The sequence below is a fragment of the Hypanus sabinus genome, chromosome 3 (genome assembly GCF_030144855.1).
Source record: "Hypanus sabinus isolate sHypSab1 chromosome 3, sHypSab1.hap1, whole genome shotgun sequence".
Taxonomy (NCBI): Eukaryota; Metazoa; Chordata; class Chondrichthyes; order Myliobatiformes; family Dasyatidae; genus Hypanus; species Hypanus sabinus.
In genome coordinates this window covers 180,219,596-180,245,263 of record NC_082708.1, presented here as the reverse complement: position 1 = coordinate 180,245,263, position 25,668 = coordinate 180,219,596, and the positions used below count along the sequence as shown (strand labels likewise).

The 25,668-nt window shown below is 42.1% G+C and overlaps 1 long non-coding RNA gene across 2 annotated transcripts; it reads right to left on the bottom strand.

The window, feature by feature from the left end:
* Positions 1-1,126: 1,126 nt before the first annotated feature.
* On the bottom strand, positions 1,127-15,278 carry LOC132391935 (uncharacterized). 2 transcript variants are annotated; one of them, XR_009511392.1, is made up of 3 exons: positions 15,194-15,278; positions 4,718-4,863; positions 1,127-2,671 (listed from the first exon to the last, which is right to left on the bottom strand). It is a non-coding gene; the product is annotated as an uncharacterized LOC132391935 (long non-coding RNA). The 2 variants fall into 2 exon arrangements; XR_009511391.1 differs by lacking the exon at positions 15,194-15,278 and adding an exon at positions 14,457-15,187.
* Positions 15,279-25,668: the final 10,390 nt, after the last annotated feature.

Here is a 25,668-nt window from a genome sequence, read left to right as displayed (position 1 = left end):
ATTTTACAAACAACAGATTTCAAAGTTGAATTTCAAAGTAAATTTATTTTTCAAGTACGTTGATATATTCCATCAAATGATTCATTTTCTTGCAGGTTCAGCAGCTCAACACTTACCCCCAGCCCGGGGTAGGGAATGGGGCTGATTTTAGATGGGGTTGGTTTGGTGAGGGGTGGGGGGAGTGTGGGGTGGGGGGAGTATGGGGGGGGGGCCTGGGACCTCATCAGGGAACCCTCCCTCCATCTTCCTCCCACCCACTCCTCCTCACTCACTCTACCCACCCCTACCCCTCCCCACCCCCCACATCCCTTTCCACCTCCCCCTCCCCTCCCTCACCCTGTCCCCCTCACCCACCCCTCCTCCATCCGTCCCAATTCCTTCTCCTGCCCCCTCACCACATTCCCCTGCCCCTCCCTTACCCTCCTCCCCTTCCCTTTCTTCCTCCATCCCCTCTAACCCTTCCTCCTTCCCCTCTGCCTGCATCCCCTTCCCCTCCATTTCCTCTGCCAACCTTCCACCTTCCCTTCCCCTCTATCTTCCCTCAACCCTCCACTTCCCCTCTCCCTTTCCTTCTTCCTCTTCACTCCACCTCCACTGTAACACTCCTGCCCTTTACCCCACCCTCTTCTTCCCCTTCCCACTCTACCATCCCCCTACAGTCCCACTTGCCCTCTCCTCCTGTTTCCACACCCATCCGCCCCTGCAACCTACCCCTTCCCCTCCCTTCCCAGTCTGCTCAATCTATTTCCCATCGCCCTGCTTTCCCCTTCTCTTCAACCTTCCACTTCCCATTCACTCCCCTTCCCTCCTCCTCCCCATTGCCCATCTACCTCCACCATCTTGCTCCTTCCCCTCACTCCGTCCCCTCCTTGCCCTCCCCCACCGTTTCTGCTTCCCATTTATTCCCTCCTCATCCTCCTCACATCCCTACCGTAACCACTCCGTTACTCTAAACCCTCCACAACCAATCCACCTCTCTTCTCCTGAGCACCCCTTCCTCTTCCATCTGTCTTCACTCTCCCTCCCCTCTCTTCCTGCTCACTCCATCTCCCATTCCTTGCCCTCTCCCTCCCTCCCTCTGAACCATCCCCTTCCCTTTCACCTCATTCCCTCTCCTCCTCACTACCCCTCTTCCACCCACTCTCCCCCCACTACCCCGCCATCCATCACCCCGGCTGTATGTGCGTTTGCAGGTGTGTGAGAGAGAGGGGAGGGTGGAGGGGATAGGAAGGAATCAGAGGGGTGGGGAGACGGTGGAAAGGAGAGCAGTGGGTTGTGGTGGCAGTGTGGGGAGGGGGAGAGGGGAGGAAGTTGGAGGGAAGAGGGGAAGAAGAGGAGCAGAGGGAAAAGGTGACTGCGGGGGGAGAGGTGTGCAGTGTGATGAGGGTTGTGGTACGTGTGGTGGTTTCAGTGAACACGGGGGAGTGCAGTGAGGCGACTGAAGTGTACACCAGGGTTACAGTGTATATAGGAGAGAGTGGAGTGTGCGGAGATTGGTGTGTGTGTGGATTGTGGAGTGTGGGGGGGGATTGGTGTGTGTGTGTGTGGATTGTGGAGTGTGGCAGGGAGTGCTGTGCGTGTGGGGGGGGGATTACACTGTGTCTTGTGGGGAGTGGTGTGTGTGGAATGCTGTGGAGATGCAGGGAGGAGGGTGAAGTGGGTAGGGAAGGTCTCACACACATACAAAATAAAAAACATACAGTTGAGGGGATGGAGGGTTAGGGTGGGAAGGAAGGTGAGAGGTTGGGCGGAGGGAATTGAGGTGAAGGAAGAGCAGAGGCAGGAGGGATGGAGAGAGAGAGAGGAAGGAGGAGGATGGGAGGGGAAGGGGAGAGTGAGGGAAGGGAGGGGAACAGGTGAGAGATGGGGAGGGGGAGGAATTGGGAGGGAGTGGAGGAGTGTAGGGGAAGGGGAGGAGGAGGAGGAGGAAGGAAAGGGTTAGAGGAGGGGATGGGGAGAGAGGGGGGAAGAGGTTGGGGATGGGTAGAGGGCAGGGGAGTGCGGAGGAATAGGCAGGAGGAGGATGGAGGGAGGGCTCCCTGACAAGGTCCTGGGGGGGAAGGTGGGGAGGGAGATGGGGAAGTGTGTGGGGGGGGTGGGAAGGTGGGGAGGGAGATGGGGGTGTGTAGGAGGGGGAGGGAGGAAATGGGAGGGAGGGGTATGTGTATAGGAGAGGGAAGAGGAAGAGGTGGAGGATGGAGGTGGAAGGAAATGTTGAGGGGAGAGGGAGGGATGAAAGTGAGGGTGGGGTCGGGGAGGAGGAGGGAGGTCTTCCCTCACTGGAGGATCCAGGCAGTCACAGTGCGGACAGCCAAGACCTGAGGGAGGGAAGGAAGAAGTGAGGAGGAAGAGTAGGGTGAGGCTGGGGGCCAAAAGTCTGGTGTCACTGGTGGAGCCACTGAGAGGACCGCTGGGATTGGTCAGTCACTGATGGTACAACAAAAAATCAGCTCGGGTGGATCTGAGCTATTTGGTCAGCTGATCGGCTGAGACAGATCTCAAGATATCCATCAAGCTAATCAGAGGTGATGTTCCGTTGTCAATCAATCACCACTGGATCTGTGAAGTTCCCAAATGCGATGCCATATGAAGTTGTTTTGCTGTAGTCTGGAAGGATCAGTTGGTGATATTAATCTCCCCAGGCTAATCATGGAACTGGATTTCAATGGACCTGTTGATGACAATGTTATTTTTGAGGAAATCGTGTCAACTAGTTTGGATAACTTGGGGGAGCAAGGTAATGGATGGGGAGGGAGCAGAGGGGAGGGGGAAGTGGTGTTGCTGGGATCCCATTCTGAGCCAGTCCCATCTGCCTAATTTGTCCCGTATCCCTCTAAACCTTTCCCATCCACATACCCGTCGGAGTGTCTGTTGTGTGAATAATTTTCCTCTCAGTCCCTATTAAATCTTTTTTTTTAACCTTAACCCTGTGGCCTCTTAAAAAGCCCAACCTCTCTCCATAAGTTTATCTCTCAAGTGCTAATACCTGTCTCGTAAATCTCCTCAGCACTCTTTCCAGCTGAGCAGTATTTTCCTCTAGCAAAGCGAGCAAAACTGAATACAGTACTCCAGGTGAGGCCTCACTAATGTCATCATCAACTAGACCATAAGGCCCTAAGACGCAGGAGCAGAATTCAGCGACTCAGCACCCTGAGTCTGATCTATCATTCCATCATGGCTGATTGAGTATCCCTCTCAACCACATCCTGCTGCCTTCTCCCAGTAACTTCTCATGCCATGACTAACCAAGAACCAATCAACTTCCATTTTAAATATTCTCAATTACATGGTCCCCACAGCCATGAATTCCACAGATTCACCATCCTGTTACTGAAGAAATCCTCCCTATCACTGCTCTAAATGGATGGCCTCTATTCTGACGCCATGCACTCTGACCCTAGATCAGAAAGTATACAAAATATCCTTATTCACATTTTATCTAGACCTTTCAATATTCAACAGGTTTCAATGAAATCCACTGTTATTTTTCCATTGCTATTAAAACTCCTCATATGTTACCTTTTCATTGCTGGAATCCTTTTTGAGAATCTTCACAGGAAACTCTCCAATGCCAGCACACCTTTTCTCAAAGCGACCCAAAGCTGCTCACAATACTCCAAATTCCGTCTGACCAATGCCATATAAAGCCTCACCATACATCTTTCCTTTTATATTCTAGACCATTTGAAATCAATGCCAACATTGCAGTTACCTTCGTGACAATCCACTCAACCCTCAAATTACCATTACGGAATACTGCAGAAGTGCTTCCAAGGACCTTTACCCCTCTGATTTTTAAAATTTTCTCCCCATTTAGAAAATAGACTACACCTTAATTCCTTTTACCAAAGAGCGTGACCAGACACTTCCCTACAGTATATTCCATCTACTACTTCCTTGCCTTTTCTCCCAATCTGTCCAAGTATTTCTGCAGACACCCAGCTTGCTCTCAACTACCTGTCCTTCCATCTATCATTGTATCAGCTGCAAAGCCAGATCCCTTTGTTCTACCACAATCCTCATTTCTCTACCATTCACTGAGCACTAGGTCACAACTTTTCCTGCACCACTTAACTAATTGAGACATTTTGTTCACAATGAAACTGTTCTACACAATTCACAAAAACCATCAATGAGTTGTTGTGTTCACTCTAAGACACAGTATCTGACGGAATGATATCAGTGTGAGGTAATAGCTTTTGTTTTTATTATAATGGAAGTAAAGAACGGCAGCTTTTGCTAATCACATACGACGACTTGGTGTCAGGGTGGAGCCCCAGTTGCCATTGGCCAGAATTGATCACATGGACTGCACCCTCTCCACTGCCAGCATGGTAACTCCGAGCAATTCCAACTGAGCCTGGAGCCGGAGCAGGGTCATGATGACTTGGGATGACAGTCCAACCGGGGGAACCCATCATCAAATTTCACCAAGAAACAATCAGACCAAACAATTTCAGGCAGAACTGGTCAGGATGGCAAACACCCATCAGTACACAGAAATGGCAACTTTTAAAATGAGAAATAAATCAATGTAAAAACAAAACTTAGCATTGGAAGGGTGAACACTCTGACCTCAGGATGGATGGGTTGGAAATGGTCCTCAGACAAGAGAGGTAGTTTCACACCGTCTCCATGACTCAGTCAGTTTGTGGAGAGAAATGGGAGTGGTAATTGAGTTAACACAATAAGATGGAAGGGAGGCAGAGGTACCAACCTGAGGAGTACTGAATGCAGTCGACACCTGCTGTCTCGGGCTTGCATTGTGTAGTGGTCACTCTCAGCTTCATCGCTGGTTCTTACGGTTAAAATCTCTGTTGTCTTCTGCACAATCATGTGTCACTGTTTCCAGCACTCTTGTCCCTCCAGAAGAAACAAAAAGTAGATTCAAGCAACACACAGAAAACGCTGGAGAAACTCAGCAGGCCAGATGGCATCTAAGTAAAAGATTCAGGCTGAGACTCCTCATCATGAAAGGAAACGAAAAAGAGGAAAAGAATCCACTGGCTTACAACTAGACAACAACAGGAACATCTACATTTTAAATCACAGATCTACATTGCATAAGAACTCATCCACACATTTTTCACTACCCTGTCCACATGTGTCACCACTTTTAGGGAACACAGTACTTCACCCCCTCGGTGTCTCTGTTCTGCAACTTCCTTTGGGCCCTGTCATTTACACTCTATGTTCTACTCCGGTTTAACTCCCAAAATCATACTTGTCCAGTTACGTTCAACCTGCCCTTTCTTGGCCCACTTTGCCAGTTGGTCTCCATCCCACTGTAACCTTAGACAACCCTCACCCGCACCACACACACATTTTTGTGTCATCCACAACCTCTCTCTTTGTTCGAATGTAAAGAGAAATACCTGAACGAGCTGTCGCCGGATCTTTCGAACCATCTGTGTAGATATGTAAGAATCCATAATATCTGTCCTGCATACGTCTGTCTCGGGTCTCCAGCTGACCAGAGCTTATATACTGTGGTGATGTTGCATCTCATTATGATGTGTCTGCTGGTGTCACTGTGACCTTGTGATGTCAGGGCTTGACCTCTCGAGGGATCGTACCTCAAAATCTCCATATTTAGTAAAAGCTTTTATCATTGCCTGGGTTACAGGATGAGGGTGATGAGGGTAATGAGGGTAAAGGAAATAGCTGGTTTTCAGAATCAGGTTTATTATCACTGGCATGTGATGTGAAAATTGTTAATTCAGCAGCAACAGTTCATGCAATACATAATCTAGCAGAGAGAAAAAAAAATAAATAAACATAGTAATAAACCACTTCCTAAAGGGAGCCCAAGATGGAGCTGACTAGATTGCAACCTTCTGCAGCTTCTTTCGGTCCTGTGCAGTAGCCCCTCCATACCAGACAGTGATGCAGCCCGTCAGAATGCTCTCCACAGTATAACTATAGAAATTCTTGAGTTTATTTTTTGACATGACAAATCTCTTCAAACTCCTAATAAAGTATACGCTGGCTTGCTCTCCACGGTACAACTATAGAAGCTTTTGAGTGTATTTGTTGACGTGCAAAATCTCTTCAAACTCATAATAAAGTGTATCTGCTGGCTTGCCTTCTTTATGACAACATCGAAATGTTGGGACCAGGTTAGATTCTCAGAGATCTTGACACCCAGGAACATGAAACTCCTCACTCTCTCCACTGCTGATGCCTCTATGTGGATTGGTATTTGTTCCTTTGACTTACCATTCCTTTTTTTAAAAAAAAATTTTTATTGATTCTTCAAATGATTGCAGAAAGAAAAAAAATTTCTACCCTTCCCCCCTCCCCTTACATCCCTATAGAAGAAAATTAATAGAAAAAGAAGAAAGAAGAAAGAAAGAATGCCTGGATATCAGAAGATCCCCACATGCTCCACAGAGTTCATAATAAATATATATACTAAAGTTATTTCTTTCCCCCAAATAACCAATTATTTTATCTTCAGAGCATCTATATATTTAATCCTGTCTTTTGTAAATAAGGGCGCCAAATTTTCAAAAATGTTTCGTATTTATCTCTTAAATTATAAGTAATTTTTTCATGTGGAATACAGCTGGAAATTTCATTCTTCCAACGATCCATACTTAAGTATGAATCCGATTTCCAATTAACTGCAATAGCCTTTTTGGCTACTGCCAGTGCAATTTTTAGGAATTCTTTCTGATATTATTCAATTTGGGTTTTGGTTTTATCCCTTCAATATCGCCTAATAAAAATAATATCGGGTTATGTGGAAGTTGTGTTCCAATAATTTGTTCCAGTAAAACTCTTAAATTTGTCCAAAAAGGTTGAATTTTAGAACAAGACCAAGTAGAATGTAAAAAAATACTAATTTCTTGGTTACATCGGAAACACTGATCAGATAAATGTGGGTTTAATGTATTTATTTTTTGTGATGTAATATATAATTGATCTAAAAAATTATATTGTACTAATCTTAACCGAACATTTATTGTATTTGTCGTACTATCAAGACACAGTCTTGACCAAGTTGTTTCTTCAATTTTAATATTCAATTTCCCATTTTTGTCTTGACTTATGGATTCCTTGTTTAATTTTGAATCAAACTATACATACAAGAAATAAATTTTTTAGTTTTTCCTTTTTGAATTAAAGTTTCTATTTCATTAATTTCGGCAATAACATTGTTTGACCCAATTTCCATCATGTCATATCTAATCTTAGAGAAAATTAGAAGCAGGACATTTGATACATCCTTTAATTTTGAACAAGTCTGAATATGAATAAAATTTCCTTTATTCTCTTTTGGGGGAAATCCTTATCCGTGAAGGTTTGGAGATGACTGGAGGGATGTTTTATTTTATCCTTTTTTTAAAATTTTATCCTCAATTGGACAACCCAATCTTCTTTTGTTTTCCACTTTCTTTCTTTTTTATTTCAGTTTAGTTAGTGGGTTTTTTTTTCTTTACCAAACAAAATTTAATTTTTTTTTATGATTCCTATGAGGAGTTGTAATTTTTTTTGACCATTGTATATATAACAGCGTAATATTCTACCTATTCGAATTTGACATTATATACTTTCTGTTTTTATTATTGCTGTTTATATAGCTTTTATATTATCGGTTTGATAAACTCCACCCCTGACTTGTATATTCTTTATTTGAAAATAAAAATTAAACAAGGTCTACTCTGCCTTGATTTCACACCTTATATATCTCGAAGAAAAGCTTTCAGCACTCTCTTTTTTATTATTGGCTAGCTTACTTCATATTTCATCTTTTCTCTCCTCATTGTTTCTCGCTGGCTTTTATTAGTTTGTAAAGCTTCCTTCTCATTTCTGCTACTACTATAAGCCCTCCTTTTTGATTCTATGCTGTCTCTGACTTCCCTTGTCAGCCAAGGTTGCCTCATCTCCCTTTGGAATACTTCATCTTCAGGATGTAACAGCCCTCCACCTTCTAAACTGCCCCCCAAAACTCCAGTCATCGCTGCTCTGCTGTCATCCTGGCAAGTGTCCCATTTCAATGAATGTTGGACCGCTCCTCTCGGATAAATTTGTCATTACCGTTAATCAACCATAACAGCGATACATCGGAGAGGGTGCAGAAGAGATTCATTGGGATGCAGTTTCGATTAAAGGCATAGGTTACCGTTTAAGGAGAGGTCAAACAAAATTGGGTTTTTTTCTAAGGAGCTGAGAGGAGACATGATCATGTGTGAAAGGTGTCTCATAACAGAGGACATGCATTCATAGAGATGAGGAGGAATTTCTTTGCCCAGACAGTGGTGAATCTGAGCAATTCGTTGCCACAGATAGCTCAGAAGACAAATCATCGGCTATATTGAAAACGGAGGTTTTTATGTGCTTGATTAGTCAGGGCAGAGAGGAAACTACAGAGAGAGATGGATTAAGCTGGGCAGAAGGGACAGACTGAGGTGGGGATTCATGGCTGGCAAGGGGCACTGGGACTGAATACCAGTGTTTTCCACTCTCAGACATTCATTCAGACCATTTCACATCAGTACATATTTTACAAACAACAGATTTCAAAGTTGAATTTCAAAGTAAATTTATTTTTCAAGTACGTTGATATATTCCATCAAATGATTCATTTTCTTGCAGGTTCAGCAGCTCAACACACCCCCAGCCCAAGGCAGGGAATGGGGCCAATTGTAGATGGGGTTGGTGAGGGGTGGGGGGAGTGTGGGGTGGGGCCAGGGACCTCATCAGGGAACCCTTCCTCCATCTTCCTCCCACCCACTCTTCCTCCCTCTACCCACCCTTCCCCTCCCCACTACCTAAACCAACCCCTTCCCCTCCCCTCCCAGTTTGCTCAATCTGTTTCCTAACCCCCTGCCTTTCCCTTCCCTTCAACCTTCCACTTCCCATTCCCTCCCCTCCCCTTCCTTCACCTCCCCTCAACGTTACCTTTCCCTCCGCTCCCTCCTCATTGCCCATCTACCTCCACCGTCTTGCTCACTCCCCACACTACTTCCCCTCCTCGCCCTCCCCCACTGCTTCTGCTTCCCATTCAGTCCCTCCTCATCCTCCTCACACCCCTACCCTAACTACTTCACTCTAAACCCTCCCCAACCCCTCCACCTCTCCTCTCAACACTCCCCTTTCTCTTCCATCTGTCTCCACTCTCCCTCCCCTCTCTTTCTGCTCCCTCTATCTCCCATTCCCTGCCCTCTCCCTCCCTCCCTCCCACTGAACCATCTCCTTCCCTTTCAACTCCTTCCTGCTCCTCCTCATTACCCCTCTTCCTCCCGCTCTCCCCCCCACCACCCCAGCTGTTTGCTGGTGTGTGAGAGAGGGGAGGGTGGAAGGGATGGGGAGGAATCGGAGGGGTGGGGAGATGGTGGAAAGGAGAGGAGTGGGTTGTGGTGGCAGTGTGGGGAAGAAGTTGAAGGGAAGAGGGGAGAAGAGGAGGGGAGGGAAAAGGTGACAGCAGGGGGATGGGTAGGAGGGAGGGTGTGGGGATTGGGTGTGAGCGGGGGTTCCAGCTTCTGCATGTAGATTGTGGAGTGTGGGGGAGTGGTATGTGTGTTTGGATTGTGCAGTGTCGGGGGAGTGGTGTGTGTGGATTGTGGAGTGTGGAGGGAGTGGTGCGTGTGTAGATGGTGGAGTGTGGGGGGAGTGGTGTGTATGTGGATTGTGGAGTGTGGGGGGAGTGGTGTGTGTGTGGATTGTGGAGTGTGGGGGGAGTGGTGTGTGTGGATTGTGGAGTGTGGAGGGAGTGGTGCGTGTGTAGATGGTGGAGTGTGGGGGGAGTGGTGCGTGTGTGGATTGTGGAGTGTGGGGGGGGGAGTGGTGTGTGTGTGGATTGTGGAGTGTGGGGGGAGTGGTGCATGTGTAGTTGGTGGAGTGTGGGGGGAGTGGTGCTTGTGTGGATTGTGGAGTGTGGGGGGAGTGATGTGTGTGTGTGGATTGTGGAGTGTGGTGGGGAGTGGTGTGTGTGTGTGGATTGTGGAGTGTGGGGGGGAGTGGTGTGTGTGTGTGGATTGTGGAGTGTGGGGGGAGTGGTGCATGTGTAGTTGGTGGAGTGGTGCTTGTGTGGATTGTGGAGTGTGGGGGGGAGTGGTGCTTGTGTGTGTGGATTGTGGAGTGTGGGGGGAGTGGTGTGTGTGTGGATTGTGGAGTGTGGGGGGAGTGGTGTGTGTGTGGATTGTGGAGTGTGGGGGGAGTGGTGTGTGTGTGGATTGTGGAGTGTGGGGGGGGAGTGGTGTGTGTGTGCATTGTGGAGTGTGGGGGGGGAGTGGTGTGTGTGTGCATTGTGGAGTGTGGGGGGAGTGGTGTGTGGGGGATGAGATTTGCAGCAGTTTTCCCCGACTTTCATGTGGTTGCATATGCCTGAGCAAAACATGTGAAATGATCAACAATAACAAGGATGTACTCATATCCACCTTTGCATCTGTCGAGATGGAGGAAGACAATGCACACCAATTCAAATGGCTGTGTCGTCACAATATTTGTCAAGGGGGCCCTGGTATCGTGGCAGGGCTTCTTCTGTTTTAGACAAGTGCAAGCTTTGGTCACATCGTGCTCTACGTCTGATTGCATGTATGACCAGAAGAAGCAGTCACGCACTAAAGATACTGTGCGATCAACACCTTGGTGTCCCATGTGATTATGCAGTTCTTCCAACACCTTCCCTTTGTAGCTTTCTGGCAAGACTAATTGCTTGCGGGCAGTGGTGGTTCTGTGTAGAATGCCATCATCGTCTATTGTCAATTTGCCCCAGTCTCTGAACAGGCATTTTGTCCTTGGACTGAATGCTCTCAGCTCTCTGACTGGTTGCTTGGAAACTGACAGTTTACTCTCTATCACAGGACAGATAACAGGGTCTGATGTTTGTGCTACTCTTAACTGTTCTTTTGGTATGGGGCTGATTGACGCAGTGGCTGGCTCATCTTCAGCTGAGGCTGGCATGGATAAAGCAGTGAGTGACCAAGTTGCAGGGGGCTCTTTCTGTACCTCAACAGCTTGTATGGCGGCTGCAATGGTGTCAGGCGGCAGTTCCTCTGAACATTCTCTCATCGGTGACTCTACGTCCAGCGGCATTCTCAACAAAGCATCAGCATCACTGTTCTCTTTTCCCAGCCTGTACTTAATGGTAAAGTGGAAATCAGCCAACTCTGCAACCCACCTGGAAGTGGTCGCGTTCAGTTTTGTTCAGTTCAGTTTTGCAGTCGACAGGACGTAGGTGAGCGGATTGTTATCACTATATACAGTGAAGGTTGGGGCATAGTACAGAAAATCGCGGAACTTGTCAATGATCGCCCATTTTAAAGCCAGGAATTCTAGCTTGCCTGCATGGAGGTGATAGTTCTTTCCAGCTGCCGTCAATGTGCCAGAGCCATAAGCAATAACTCTAAGCTTGTAAGATCACACTTACTTTGCTTGAGTTTGATGCCATACTCTCTGAGGCGTTGCAGCACCATTCGTACATTATTCACATGGTCGCCAAAGGTTTTAAAGAATGCCAGTGTATTGTCCAGATAAGGAATGCAGATGTCATCCCGAAGCCCTTCCAAACATTCCTCCATACAATGTTGGAAGGCCGAATGGGATGCGAATCCACTTATAAAGCCCCCACAGGGTAAGAAAAGCTGTCAGCAGTCTGCACTCTTCTGCTATGAATCCCTGGTGGTAACTTTTCTTTGATCGAGGAGGGAAAACCAGGAGTTACCACCTAGTCTGTCCATGATGTCTTGGGTATGAGGGATAGGCTGACGGTCGGGATGCATCTTCCTGTTCAGGTCTCTGTAATTTATGCACAACTGGTGGGTGCCATCTATTTTTTTCTAACGCACATAGCCGGTGAGAAGTATGAGGAGTTTGACTTCCTGACCCAGCCCTGTGTGGAGGTAAGCCTTCATTTCCTGGTAAAGAGGGCCTGGCGCTGATATATATGTGCGTTTGACTGGTTCAGTGTCTTTGAGCGAAATCGTCATATGCAAGTCTTCATTGCAGCCAATATCATTGTCCGACCTTGCGAAGGAATGACGCTCTTCTCTAAGCATCTGTCTCACTACCTGTCTCCAATCCTCACTGAGGTGACTCAGATCTACAGGTGGGTCCCACTGTTCAGTGGCACAGCCTGTGGGTTTCATGCTGGTGTGGCTCACTGTGGCTGGTGTTGCAAATTCCTCAGAAATCGGGGTGGGCAGAACTGTCATAATTGTTTGTACTGTGCTGATTAAAGTGTGCCCCGGCAGAACAACGTCATGGCCAGTTGGGTTAGAAATATCAACTGTGATGACTGGGATACACCCTTCCTGACTCTGACTGGTGTGTCATAAAACTCAAGACCATCTGGCCATTGCAGGTTCAGGTCTGGCTGAAAGAACATGGTCACGTCCTCTTTAAAAGGCTGTGCAGCTACACAACAGTTAACTTGAATACTACTGTCTTTTGAAACTGCAACCTCCTTTCTTCATTTTCACTGCATACTCATTTTCTAGCTCTGCACTAACAGCCTGGATAAAAGCTCTCACCTTGTTTCCTTTGAGACCTGGGAAAGCTTTCCTCATCGTGCTGTACTGTTCAGTCTTTTCGTTCTTAGTCAGGATGTGCTCAATAATATTGAAGCCTATGATGGGATGAGAAAGGTGCCAGCCTTTCACTACAAGCACTGGAATGATCAGTTCTTCTGCTTGGTCAGGTTCAGAGGCTAGCCGGAAAGTCGTTTCAATCCTTCCCAAGTACGGCATTTCAGTTCCGTTTGCGGCAGTCAATGTCAAATCATCATGAGTTAAGAACCTCTGAGACATCTCTCAGCCTTGTGGTTGGCAAGTATTCCTCTTTCCATCTTTCATCCATTATCGACACCTGAGAACCTGTGTCCCATAAAGCTTGCAGTTGGTGGCCATCCAGGTAACACTCGACGATACACTGCCTGCAAACTAGCGAGGTGACTTTGTGGGGGTGGCCAAACCGAGTTGGGGGGTGGGGTGTTAACATTCCTCTCCTCACAGGATGACTCTTGTTTCCATTTCCAGGTGAGTCCATACTGCTACAATTTGCACGCTTCTGTGACTGTTTGCTTGTCACTGTTAACATCCATCCTGTGGTGGTAACCATACCCTGTTTAACGAAGCCTCGCTCAACGGTATGATTCCTCTAACTTTGCAGCTGGCTTGAAAAAGTTCTCCACTTCCATATCGGTAGCAGTGCGGGTAGCGTCCATTTGCTCCTGTCTGCTGGCAGACAAAACATCTCCGTGGAGCATGGACAGAGCGGCTAGTGCACTGATTAGGTCCATACTGAGGCTGTCCTGGAACATGTGCTTGCAGCTGACTGTAGCTGTTCTAATACTGCTGCGGTGAAGCAGGTGGCTGAGGGTCTCTATCTGGCCTGACTACAGCTGGGGCACAGGGCTGTTGCTGAAAACTCGTCTGTTGTAGAGTCTCTTTAATCTGAGCTATCTCTGCACTGAGACCTTTTAAAGAAGCTACAAGCTGTCTTAAGCTCTTGTATCTCTGTTAACAGTTCAGGGGAAACATATCTATCCTGATACTGTCATTCTGGAGACCAGTAAGTAATGTGTGTAAGCACATGCACTGGACTAAAGCTGGATCATACCTAAGCACTGATTCTGACTCTTGGGAAGCTAACAGCACTTTTTGCCTCAAATCTAGAACCCGCATGAGAAAACTCTGAGGGGTTTCTTTGCTGTTCTGTGCTTCAGAAGCTAGCTGCTTGTAAAGCTGTGCGGCTCTCTTTTCATGGAAGTGGGAGCGCAGGATGCGTCGGAACATGGGGAGAGTCAGGTTGGGTCTTCCTTCCAAATAGCTGCATAACTGTCAGCCTGGAGAAAGAGCTCTAACTACCCCATCTACTATTTCTATTTCCGGATAACCTCTGTTCAATCCATTCTCAATCTGTTGAGCAAAGCTGGAGAATGTCAGTTTATCCTTTTGGCCTGGTTCGCCGATTTGGCCAAAGATTTTGAAATCTTTGTGCCAGCATGGGCTTGGCTGCTGTGGCTGAGCACTGACTGAGGGCCGCCTGCTGACTTGTGGGCTCACGGTAGTTTGAGATTGGTACTGAGACTCATGAACAGAAGCATTTATAGGGGTGAGCTGCTCACTTTCCCCTTCTTTATTTTGCTTCACAGTTCTTTGTCCCTCTACTTCTCTCCATGGCCCTGCCCTTTCCACACTTTCCCCGGCTGGTGCTGCTCCATTATCTCTACCCTTGGTCAAGTCTGCAATTTTCTCTCTCAACCACAACAATTCCGACCTGCTATCATCGTCAAACTCTGCCACTTCTTCTCTTTCAAGAAATTTCATTACACAAGTCACTAGTGATATGCCGGACTTTCCTTCACCAGCTGTTCTTCACTCACTTGATATGTCAACAAAATCACAAACTTTGAGCAAATTGTTTCTAGTCAGGGTACGTAACCCTCCTACTACCGCTTCCTGTAGCTCTTCTAAGGCCGATATGTTGACAGGACAGGAGAAACTTACTGTGCAGGAGTTGGCTGGCCTTTAACGTCCCCGATCATCTCTGACTGGCCTCAGATGACGTGTACTCCACCACCAGCTTCCAGCTCCCCTTGACACAGCAGCGCCTTTTCTCATTACAGCATACCTGAGTTGTATTGTGGGGAGAATTTAGTTGCTGCAGCATTCGGCCACCAGTTTATGGACACCGGACATCTGAAGCACCATCTCGGCGGTGTCTCCATAATGTTACACCCCTCAAAAATGGGGAGAAATAATCACGACAAAGACGTGAGGTGGTTTCCTCATCGAGAATATACTCAAGTCATCAAAAATATACACAGATTACAAAAAAAAATACCTTCACAACAAATTGGTCACAACTGAATACACACCCTCTGTATACAGCAAAACACAGTTTATTTCCCTGAGACATAATTCACATTTTCTCTACTGTTACTGGTGAATAATATGTAGTGTTAGCTGAGTAAACTCTCACAACTTAAATTTACTAAATAAATACTACACAAACAACTGTGCAAAATGCATTTACATAGGTGCACATGTAAACTGACAAAGCAGCAAAACACGCGGTATCCGGACACAAAATGGCGGCGGCTCCGCTCACACACGCGCTTTAATGCACTCGGCAAAACATTACTCTTACCTGCTCAAACGTCACATAAACACTCTCTGGGCACTTTGCACAGATTAGAAAGTCATCACGACCCCTATAAAAGCGTTAATTTCCGACAACATACCTGAAAAACGGGGAGAAATAATCACGACAACGACGTGAGGAGATTCCTCACCGAGAATTTACTCGAGTGGAGAAAGTACCGCGATGCCCCCTGGGAATGTGGGTGGAGACAGAAGCAATCGAGCTCAGGCTAGCAGATCAAGCCTACTCTGCAGATCACTGATAACACTATTAGGCTTAATTTACACAATAAAGAATGAAAGAAACAATGAAATGCATTAAATACCTTTTAGTATTTTAGCCCTTTTTAACATGTGTTTTCACAGTTTTTAAACAATTTTTTAACTTAACAGTTATTTAGTGTCTTATTCTAAAACTTGTCACACATGCATAGAAGGCGTTGAGTTTATCTGGGAGTAAAATGTCGCTGCCATTCATACTACTGGGTTTTCCTTTGTAAGCATTAATGTCTTGGAAAACCTACCAGAGTTATACCTGATGTAAGTCTGTGCATCTGATATCGCCTCCAACCACGTTCGAAATTGTCTCTTCATCCTTGAAATAGCCCTCCGCAAGTCATACCTGGTTTTCTGCTACAGGCCTGGGTTGCCAGACTTCAATGCCATAGATCTAGCCTTCAGCAGACGACATACCTCCTGGTTAATCCATGGCTTTTGGTTTGGGAATGTACGGTAAGTCTTCGTAGGCAAACACTCATTAACACAGGTTTCTTTTTTAATTTTTTTTATTGAATTTTCAAATAGGTTACAGAATAGAAAGAAAAAAAAAATCAACCCTTCCCCCAACATATCCCTATATGTAAGAAAAAGAGAGAAGAAAAGAAAGAAAAAAAGGAAAAAGAAAGAAAGAAAGAATGCCTGGATATCGGAAGGTCCCCACATGCTCCATGGAGTTCAAAATAGCTTTAAAATATATATTTGTTTCTTTCCCCAGATGACCAATAATTTTATCTTCGGAACACCTATATATTTAATCCTATCTTTTGTAAATAAGAGTGCCAAATTTTCAGAAATATATCATATTTATTTCTTAAATTATAAGTAATTTTTTCAAGTGGAATGCAGCTGAAAATTTCATTCTTCCAACTATCTATACTTAAGTATAAATCCAATTTCCAAGTAACTACAAAAGCCTTTTTGGCTACTGCCAATGCAATTTTTATGAATTCTTCCTGATATTTGTTCAATTTGGGTTTTGGTTTTATCCCTTCTATATCACCGAGTAAGAATAATATTGGGTTGTGTGGAAGCTGTGTTCCAATAATTTGTTCCAGTAAAACTCTTAAATTTGTCCAAAAAGGTTGAATTTTAAAACAAGACCAAGTAGAGTGTAAAAAAGTACCAATTTCTTGATTACATCGAAAACATTGATCAGATAAATTTGGGTTTACTCTGTTTAATTTTTGTGCTGTAATATATAATTGATGTAAAAAGTTATATTGTATTAATCTTAGTCAAACATTTGTTGTATTTGTCATACTGTCAAGACATAATCTTCACCAACTTGTTTCATCAATTTTAATATTCAAATCAGTTCCCCAATTTTGTCTTGACTTATGAATTCCTTGTTTAATTGCCTGTTTTTGAATCAAATTATACATTTTTAAAATTTTTCCTTTCTCAATTAGTTTCTATTTCATTAGGTTTCGGCAATAACATCGTTTGACCCAGTTTATCTCTTAAATAAGCCCTTAATTTGAAATAACTAAAAAGAGTGTTATTTGATATTTTTTATTTATTCCTTAATTGATCAAATGACATTAATATATCTCCTTCAAAACAGTCTCCTATATATCTAATCCCTTTTTGAAACCAGTTATATAAAAGTTGATTATCCATTGTAAAAGGAATAAGTTTATTTTGAATTAAAGGTCTCTTTGCTAATAAAGATTTCTTTATCTCATCATCAACATTTATCTTATTCCGTAAATCAATAAAATGTTTTAGTATAGGAGATTCTTTCTTTTCCCGTATACATTTACATTCCCATTTATATATAAAGTCTCCTGGTATATTTTCTCCTATTTTATCTAATTCTATTCTAATCCATGCCAGTTTATCTTCAACAAAAAGAGATGCAATAAATCTAAGTTGATTTGCTTTGTAATAATTCTTAAAATTTGGTCATTGTAACCCTCCTAGGTCAAATGTACATGTCAATTTTTCCAACGATATTCTTGACATCTTACCTTTCCAAAGAAACTTCCTCACACATTTACTTAACTCTTGAAAAAAACTTCTGCAGTAATTGTATTGGTAGTGTTTGGAATAAATATTGTAATCTAGGGAATACATTCATTTATACAGCATTGACTCTACCTACTAATGTTATTGGTAACATCATCCATTTATCAAGATCCTCTTGATTTTTTCTCAATAATGGCAAATAATTTAATTTATATAAATTCTTTATATCATTGTCAACTCTTATACCTAAATACTTTATGCCATTTATCGGCCATCTAAATTGAGTTATTAATCGACATTGACTATAACCTCCTTTAGTAAGGGGTAGAATTTCACTTTTATCCCTTTTTATTTTGTACCCTGATATTTTGCCATATTCTTCCAATCTAGACAATAATTTACACAACAAATGCAATGGGTTAGTTAGATAAAGCAGAACATCATCAGCAAATAAGTTCATCTTATATTCTTCCTGATTAACTCTGAAACCCATAATATCTGAGTCAGTTCTAATTAATTCAGCTAATGATTCTATTGCCAACACAAATAAAGCAGGTGATAATGGACAACCTTATCTAGTTGACCTTGTTAACTGAAATGATGCTGAAATTTGGTCATTTGTCACCACTTTAGCTTTGGGATTAGTATTTAAGGTTTTAATCCATTTTATAAAAGATACTCCTAATCCATATTTTTCCAATACCTTAAATAAAAAATCCCATTCCAATCTATCAAATGTTTTTTCTGCATCTAAAGAAACTGCCACACTCATTTCCTCCCTCTTTTGTGCCAGATGAATTATGCTAAGTAACCAAGTTACATTATCTGCCGATTGTCTATTTTTTAATAAATCCTGTTTGGTACATATGTATTAATTTTGGTAAGTATTTAGATAATCTATTAGATAAAATATCTGCTATTATTTTATAGTCCGTGTTCAACAAAGAAAGGTCTATATGATGTTGGCTTTAAAAGATCTCTGTCTTTTTTTGGCAATACTATTAAAATAGATGACAAAAAAGATTCTGGAAGTTTATGCGTTCTTTTAATGTAAAAGGCACATCTAATCCCTTCTGTTCTTCCAAATTCAATTTTGGGAGAGTTATTTGTCATAAGAACATTTCTATCTCAACAATATCATTTTGTGATTCTGATTGATACAGTTCAGAATAAAATTTTTTTTAGAAGTTTCATTGATTTCTAAAGGTTTATAGGTAATTTTATTTACACTTGTTCTAACAGGTTCTTGATGTGCCTCATAACGACCTTCTTGAAACACTTCATGATGATGGATGTGAGTGCAATGGGATGATGGATGTGAATGCAATGGGACGGTAGTCATTGAGGCATGACACTGAAGACTTCTTTAGCACAGGGATGATGGTGGTGGCCTTGAAGCACGTTGGAATGATGCCGCTGCTCAGAGAGATGTTGAAGATGTCAGTGAGAGCATCTGCAAGCTGGTCTGCACATCCTCTGAGCACTCGGCCAGTAATATTGTCTGGTCCAGCAGACTTCTGTGGGTTGACCCTGCATCGAGTTTTCCTCAAATCAGCATGGTAAGACACAGCACCTGGTCATTTGGAGAAGGGCTAGTTTTCCTCACCACCATATCATTTTCCGTCTTAAATTGAGCATAGAAGCTGTTCCGCGCATTTGGGCTTATTAAGCCTCAGCATTATCGTCTTGATCGTCTATTGTATTCTCTTGAATGAAATGCCCACATTGCATGAGCCTTCTTTCCAGAAGGCAATGAAGGAAGGTGGGTTAGCATTGCCTAATTTTAGATTTTATTATTGGGCAGTTAATATTAGATATTTGTTATGTTGGTTGAAAGATTGGGATGGATCTTTTAGCCCTCATTGGGTGAGCCTGGAAATTAAATCGGTCCCAGGTTATGCTCTGGGTTCTATTTTGGGGACTTCTCTCCCTTTTGCTCTTTCCAAATTGCCGAAATGAATAGACAACCCGATAGTTAAACATACTTTACGCTTATGGTTTCAATTTCGGAAATTTTTGGGGTTGACTCAGTTTCTTTCAAACATTCCTATTGTATCCAATTGTTTTTTCCACCCTTCAATTATAGACCAAGATTATCCGGCTTGGAAGACTAAGGGATTACTACGATTTTCTGATTTATTTTTGGACAATTGTTTTATGTCTTTTGAGCAATTATCTAATAAATATAATTTGCCTCGATTTCATTTTTTTACATATTTACAGATTAGGCATTTTTTAAATACTGTACTTCCTACTTTTTCAAATTTTGTGTCTTCAGGTATTTTGGAGAGTTTGTTTGAATTAAACCCTTTTCAAAAAGGGCTTAAATCAAAACTTTATAATATAATTATGAAGATACATTCAGAGCCCCTTTATAAGACAAAAACTGATTGGGAAAGAGAGCTTAATCTTATTATTCCTATTGAGAATTGGGATAGAATTCTTCAATTAGTTAATACATCATCTATATGTGCCAAACATTCATTAATACAGTTTAAGGTCGTACATAGGGCCCATATGTCCAAGGATAAATCAGCTCATTTTTATTCCTATATAAATCCTATTTGTGATAGATGTCAATCTGAAATAGCATCTTTAACTCATACGTTCTGGTCATGTCCGCTTTTGGAAAAATGTTGGAAAGATATTTTTGATATTATCTCTGCAGTATTAAACATTGATATACAACCCCATCCTGTTATCTCAATTTTTGGTTTACTAAAGATGGACTCACTTCATTTATCTTCTTCCGCCCGTCGAATGATTGCATTTCTTACTCTAATGGCTAGAAGATCTATTTTGCTGAATTGGAAGGAAATTAATCCTCCCACTGTATTTCATTGGTTTTCTCAAACTATGTTATGTTTAAATTTAGAAAAAATTAGAAGTGGTGTATTTGATACTTCTATTAAATTTGAAAAGATATGGAGACCACTTATTCAATATTTTCATATGATGTAATATGACCGTTTCAAGCCTATTTGATTTTCCAGTTTATATTTTATATATGCTGAGAGGATCGGAGTTGACGACACTGATGATTTTGTATTCTTGTGAGATATTATAAACAGCCCTTTTTTATTCTTTTTCCAGTTTTTCTTTTTCTCTTTTTCCTTTTTTGTTTTTTTTTTCTTTATTAGCTATTAGATCAGTTTTATTGCATAATTTTTCTTTTTTCTTTTTTCTGTTTTTTTAATTATATATTATGATATACCTAGATTTGCCTTGTTTATTTATATATTATATCGTCCATGATTTGGGAATACTCATTTATACTGTAATCATTGCTTATGTATTCTTTCATGTGCAGTTGAAATGTGTATGTATCAATTGTGTTTTGTTGATATTAATAACAATAATAAAAAGATTGAAAAAGAAAGAGGTTTGAAGTAGTGGGGGGAGGGGGAAATGCGAAATGATAGGAGAAGACCGGAGGGGGTGGGATGAAGCTAAGAGCTGGAAAGGTGATTGGCAAAAGTGATACAGAGCTGGTGAAGGGAAAGGATCATGGGACGGGAGGCCTCGGGAAAAAGAAAGGAGGGTGGGGGAAGCACCGGAGGGAGATGGAGAACAGGCAGAGTGATGGGCAGAGAGAGAGAAAAAAAACAAGTAAATATGTCAGAGATGGGGTAAGAAGAGAAGGAGGGGCATTGACGGAAGTTAGAGAAGTGAATGTTCATACAATCAGGTTGGAGCTACCCAGCCGGTATATAAGGTGTTGTCCCTCCAACCGGAGCTTGGATTCATTTTGACAGTACAGGAGGCCATGGATAGACATATCAGAATGGGAATGGGACGTGGAATTAAAATGTGTGGCCACTGGGAGATCCTGCTTTCTCTGGCGGACCGAGTGTAGGTGTTCAGCGAAACGGTCTCCCAGTCTGCGTCGGGTCTCACCAATATATAAAAGGCCACAATGGGAGCACCGGCCGCAGTATACACACATTTGAAAATACTGTATTTGTGGATACTGAATACTATTTCAAGGCACTGTATTTCACATTAGGATTCATTTTCTTGCAGGCATTTACAGGAAGATGCAGAAATGCAACAGAATTTATGAAAAACTCCCCATAAAGACTGACAAAAAACCTAAGTGCAAAAGACAAACTGTGCGAGAAATAATACCGAGAACATGAACTGTAAAATGTTCTTCAAAGTGAGTCATTCCTGGGATCATTCTTGTCAACCTCCTCTGGACCATTTCCACTATCAACAGATCATTTATTTTCTTCGATAAGGAGCCCGAAACAGCTGACAGTACTCCAAGTGTCTCCAACTACTGTGAAACCTCATCCTTAATAATGGATTAAAGCATTTTACCATCCAATGAAGTCAGATTAGCTGGCTTATAATTTCCTGCCTTTTGCCTTCATCAATGTGCTTTCATCAAAGTGGAGTAACCTTTGAATTTTCCATTCCTACAAAAATATTACAGAATCTCATGACTAATGCCTGCACAAGCTCCTCATCTACTTCTATCAGATCCGTGGATACCCTGGTTTCTGATCTCAGGATTGACACCTTTTCCACATGCTAGTGCGGCCAGAAACAGGAAGATCATACAGTTTAACACACAGTCATGGAGATGGTGTAGAAGGGCTGGCATTAAATTTTTTGAATCATTGAGCTCTCTTCCAGGGAACATGCGACCAGTAGAGAGAAACCGGTTAGCGAGTGAACTGGAAGGGGATTAATATCCTAGTGGGAAGGTCTGCTCATGCTTCATAGGTGATTTAAACTGGAGTTGCAGGGTGTTAGGAACCAGAGCGCCAGAACAAATATTGATGTGATTTTGGGGTTCTGTTGTTTTAGACACAACAGAGAGGGAGGGATGAGACTAGTCAGGAACTGATTTGGGATAGTCCACACAGCCTTGTGTGTGGTAGGTTGTCTGACTAATTTTTTAGAGTTTTTTGAGGAAGTTATCAGGAAGGTTGAAGAAGGCAAGGCAGTGGATGTTATTTGCATGGACCTTAGCAAGGCCCATGATAGGGACTTGCAAGGGATATTGGTCTAGAAGGTTCACTTGCTCGGCATTCAACATGAGTTAGTAAACAGGAGTAGACATTGCCTTTGCGGGATAAGCCAGGGAGTGTTCATAGATGGTTGCTTCTCTGACTGGGGTTCTGTGACTAGTGGAGTGCCACAGGGATCGGGATTGTCTGTCATCTGTATCAATGATCTGGATGATAATTTGCAGGTGACGCCAAGATTGGGGGTATAGTGGGCAGCGAGGAAGACTATCCTGGCTTGCAGTGGGATCTGGGCCAGCTGGTAAAATGGGCTGAAAAATGGCAGATGGAATTTAAGACAGACAAGTGTAAGGTGTTGCACTTCAGTAGGACCAAGCAGGTTAGGTCTTACACATTGAATGGTAGAGCACTGAGGAAAGCTGTAGAAGAAAAGGCTCTGGGAATACAGGTCCATAATTCACACATAGATAGGACTGTAAAGAGAGCTTTTGCACATTGCCCTTCAGAAATTGAAGTATTGACTACTGGAAATGGGATGTTATGTTGAAGTTGTATAATATGATATTCAGCTATACTTTTCTATAACTCAATCTTGGAATTTTCCTGTAGTAGTCTAGATCTTATATTCTTTAGTATCCTCATGAGTGGCATCTTGTCAAAGGCCTCATTAAAATCCAAGTGAACAACATCTCTTTTGTAAATTCTGTCACTTTCTGAAAAATTTCCAACAGATTTGCCAGGGTAAGATCTCCCCTTCAGTAAACCATGCTGACTTCGGCCTATTTTATTGTGTGCCAGCAGCTTTCCTGAAAGCTCATCCTTAATGATGGACTCTAACGTTCTGTCAACCACTGAAGAACGCTAACTGACCGATAATTTCCTTTCCTTTACCTCTTTCCCTTCTGAAGAGTAAAGTGACAATATTCCAGTCCTTCAGAGCCCTTCCAGAATCCGTTTCTTGAAAGATCATTACTGAAGCCTCCTCAATCTGTTCAGATACCTCGTTCGGATCACTGGGGTGTAGTCCAACTGATCTAAATGACTTATCTCCCTTCGACATTTCAGCTTCTCATTGGCAACAGTTATTATACTCACTTCTCACCCTCGCTGGCAAAATTCTTATTCAGTTTATTCACCATTCCCTTTTTCCCATTCTGATTATTCTGATTAAATATATTTTAATATTGCCAAAAAACCATTTTACTTACCTTGGTATCAAAATTACTAAAAATTTTAAAATCTATATCGGTATAATTTCTCCCCTTTAGTTGAATGTACTCAACAGACGCTTTCTAAATGGTCACCTATGTCGATGTCATTGACAGGTCGAATAAATGCTATAAAAATAGCTATTCTACCGAAATTTTTTTATATATTTCAAGCAGCTCCTTCTTTAGTTCCAAAAACATTTTTTGATAAAATAGATTCTCTGACTTTGTCTTATGTTATGTTTGGAATAATAAAAGCTCCAGAGTGAATAAACTTTTATTGCAAAAATCAAAATAAGATGGAGGATTGCCTTTACCAAACTTCAGATTTTATTATTGGGCAATTAATATTCATTATATTACTTTTTGGATTTATGATATAGACCAAGATCGCCCTTCATGGTTACAGTTGGTGGAAAATTCAGAAATGGGGTTTTCGTTAGCTTCTTTATTAGGAGCTGCCCTTCTGTTTTCACTCTCCAGAATAGGTAGACAAGCTCGAAACCCTATTGTTAAACACACTTTAAAAATTTGGTTTCAGTTTCGTAGATTTTTTGAATTAAATGGTTTTCTACTTTTGAGTAATATTTATTCTGATTTCTTTTTTAAACCATCAACTTTAGATAAGGCTTTTTCAATATGGAAAATTAAGGGAATAAAATCTTTTTTAGATTTGTTTTTACAAGACTGTTTCATGACCTATTCACAGTTAATGGATAAATATGATTTATCTAAAACACAATTTTTCAGATATTTACAGGTTAGGAATCTTTAATGTAATTTTTTACTGAATCACCTGTCAACCTGCTCTTTAAATTTGGCTGATGCAATTTTTCAGTTAAACCTTTTCAAAAACGATTAATAGCTATCATTTATAAACAGTAAATGAATGCTCGCATGTCGCCTAATGATGGGGTTCAACGCATCTGGGAAGTAGAACTTCAACATTCATTTTCAGACAATCAATGGAGTAAAATTTATTATTTAGTCAATAATTCATCTATCTGTGCACGCCATATCTTAAGTCAGTTCAAGATAGTACACTGGGCCCATATGTCCAAAGATAAATTGGCGCATATTTTTTCCTAATATAAGCCTTATTTGTGACACATGTAACGCAGAAGTGGCTACTCTAACTCATATGTTTTGGTCATGTGTTCGTTTAAACAATTTTTGGAAGGATTTGTTTGGAACATTATGTAAAGTTATAGATGTGGATGTTCAACTTAATCCACTAACAGCAATTTTTGGGATTATTCCAGAGGAAGCAAGCAAAGTGTCTGCTTCTGCCCAACATGTGATAGCTTTTTCAACTTTACCGGCTGGGAGAGATATCTTATTATACTGGAAAGAATCTGTCTTTTATTGACTCTCCTCCATCATGTCATGTCTAAGCTTGGAGAAAATTAGAAGCAGGATAATTGATACATCCTTTAATTTTGAACGTCTGGTGACCGTTTATTCAATATTTTCATATGATCTAATTTATTTATTTATTTTCCATAATTCTCTTTTGGGGGAAATCCTTATCCGTGAAGGTTCGGAGATGACTGGAAGGATGTTTCATTTTCTCCCTTTAAAATTTTTTTTTATCCTCAATTGGTCTGCCCAATCTTTCTTTTTCTTATTTTTTATTACAGTTTAGTTAGTGTTTTTTTTTCTTTAGCAAACAAAATATCCAATCTTTTTTTTTATGATTGCTATGAGGAGTTGTAGGTTTTTTTTTGACCATTGTATATATAACAGCGTTATATTTTACCTATTTGAATTCGACATTATATACTTTGTTTAAAGGCATAAGTTACTGTTTAAGGAGAGGTCAAACAAAATTGGGTTTCTTTCTAAGGAGCTGAGGGGAGACATGATCATGTGTGAAAGGTGTCTCATAACAGAGGACATGCATTTATAGAGATGAGGAGGAATTTCTTTGCCCAGACAGTGGTGAATCTGAGCAATTCATTGCCACAGATAGCTCAGAAGACAACTCATCAGCCATATTGAAAACGGAGGTTGATATGTGCTTGATTAGACAGGGCAGAGAGGTAACTACAGAGAGAGATGGGTCAAGCTGGGCAGAAGGGACAGACTGAGGTGGGGATTCATGGCTGGCAGGGGGCACTGGGACTGAACACCAGGTTTTTCCAC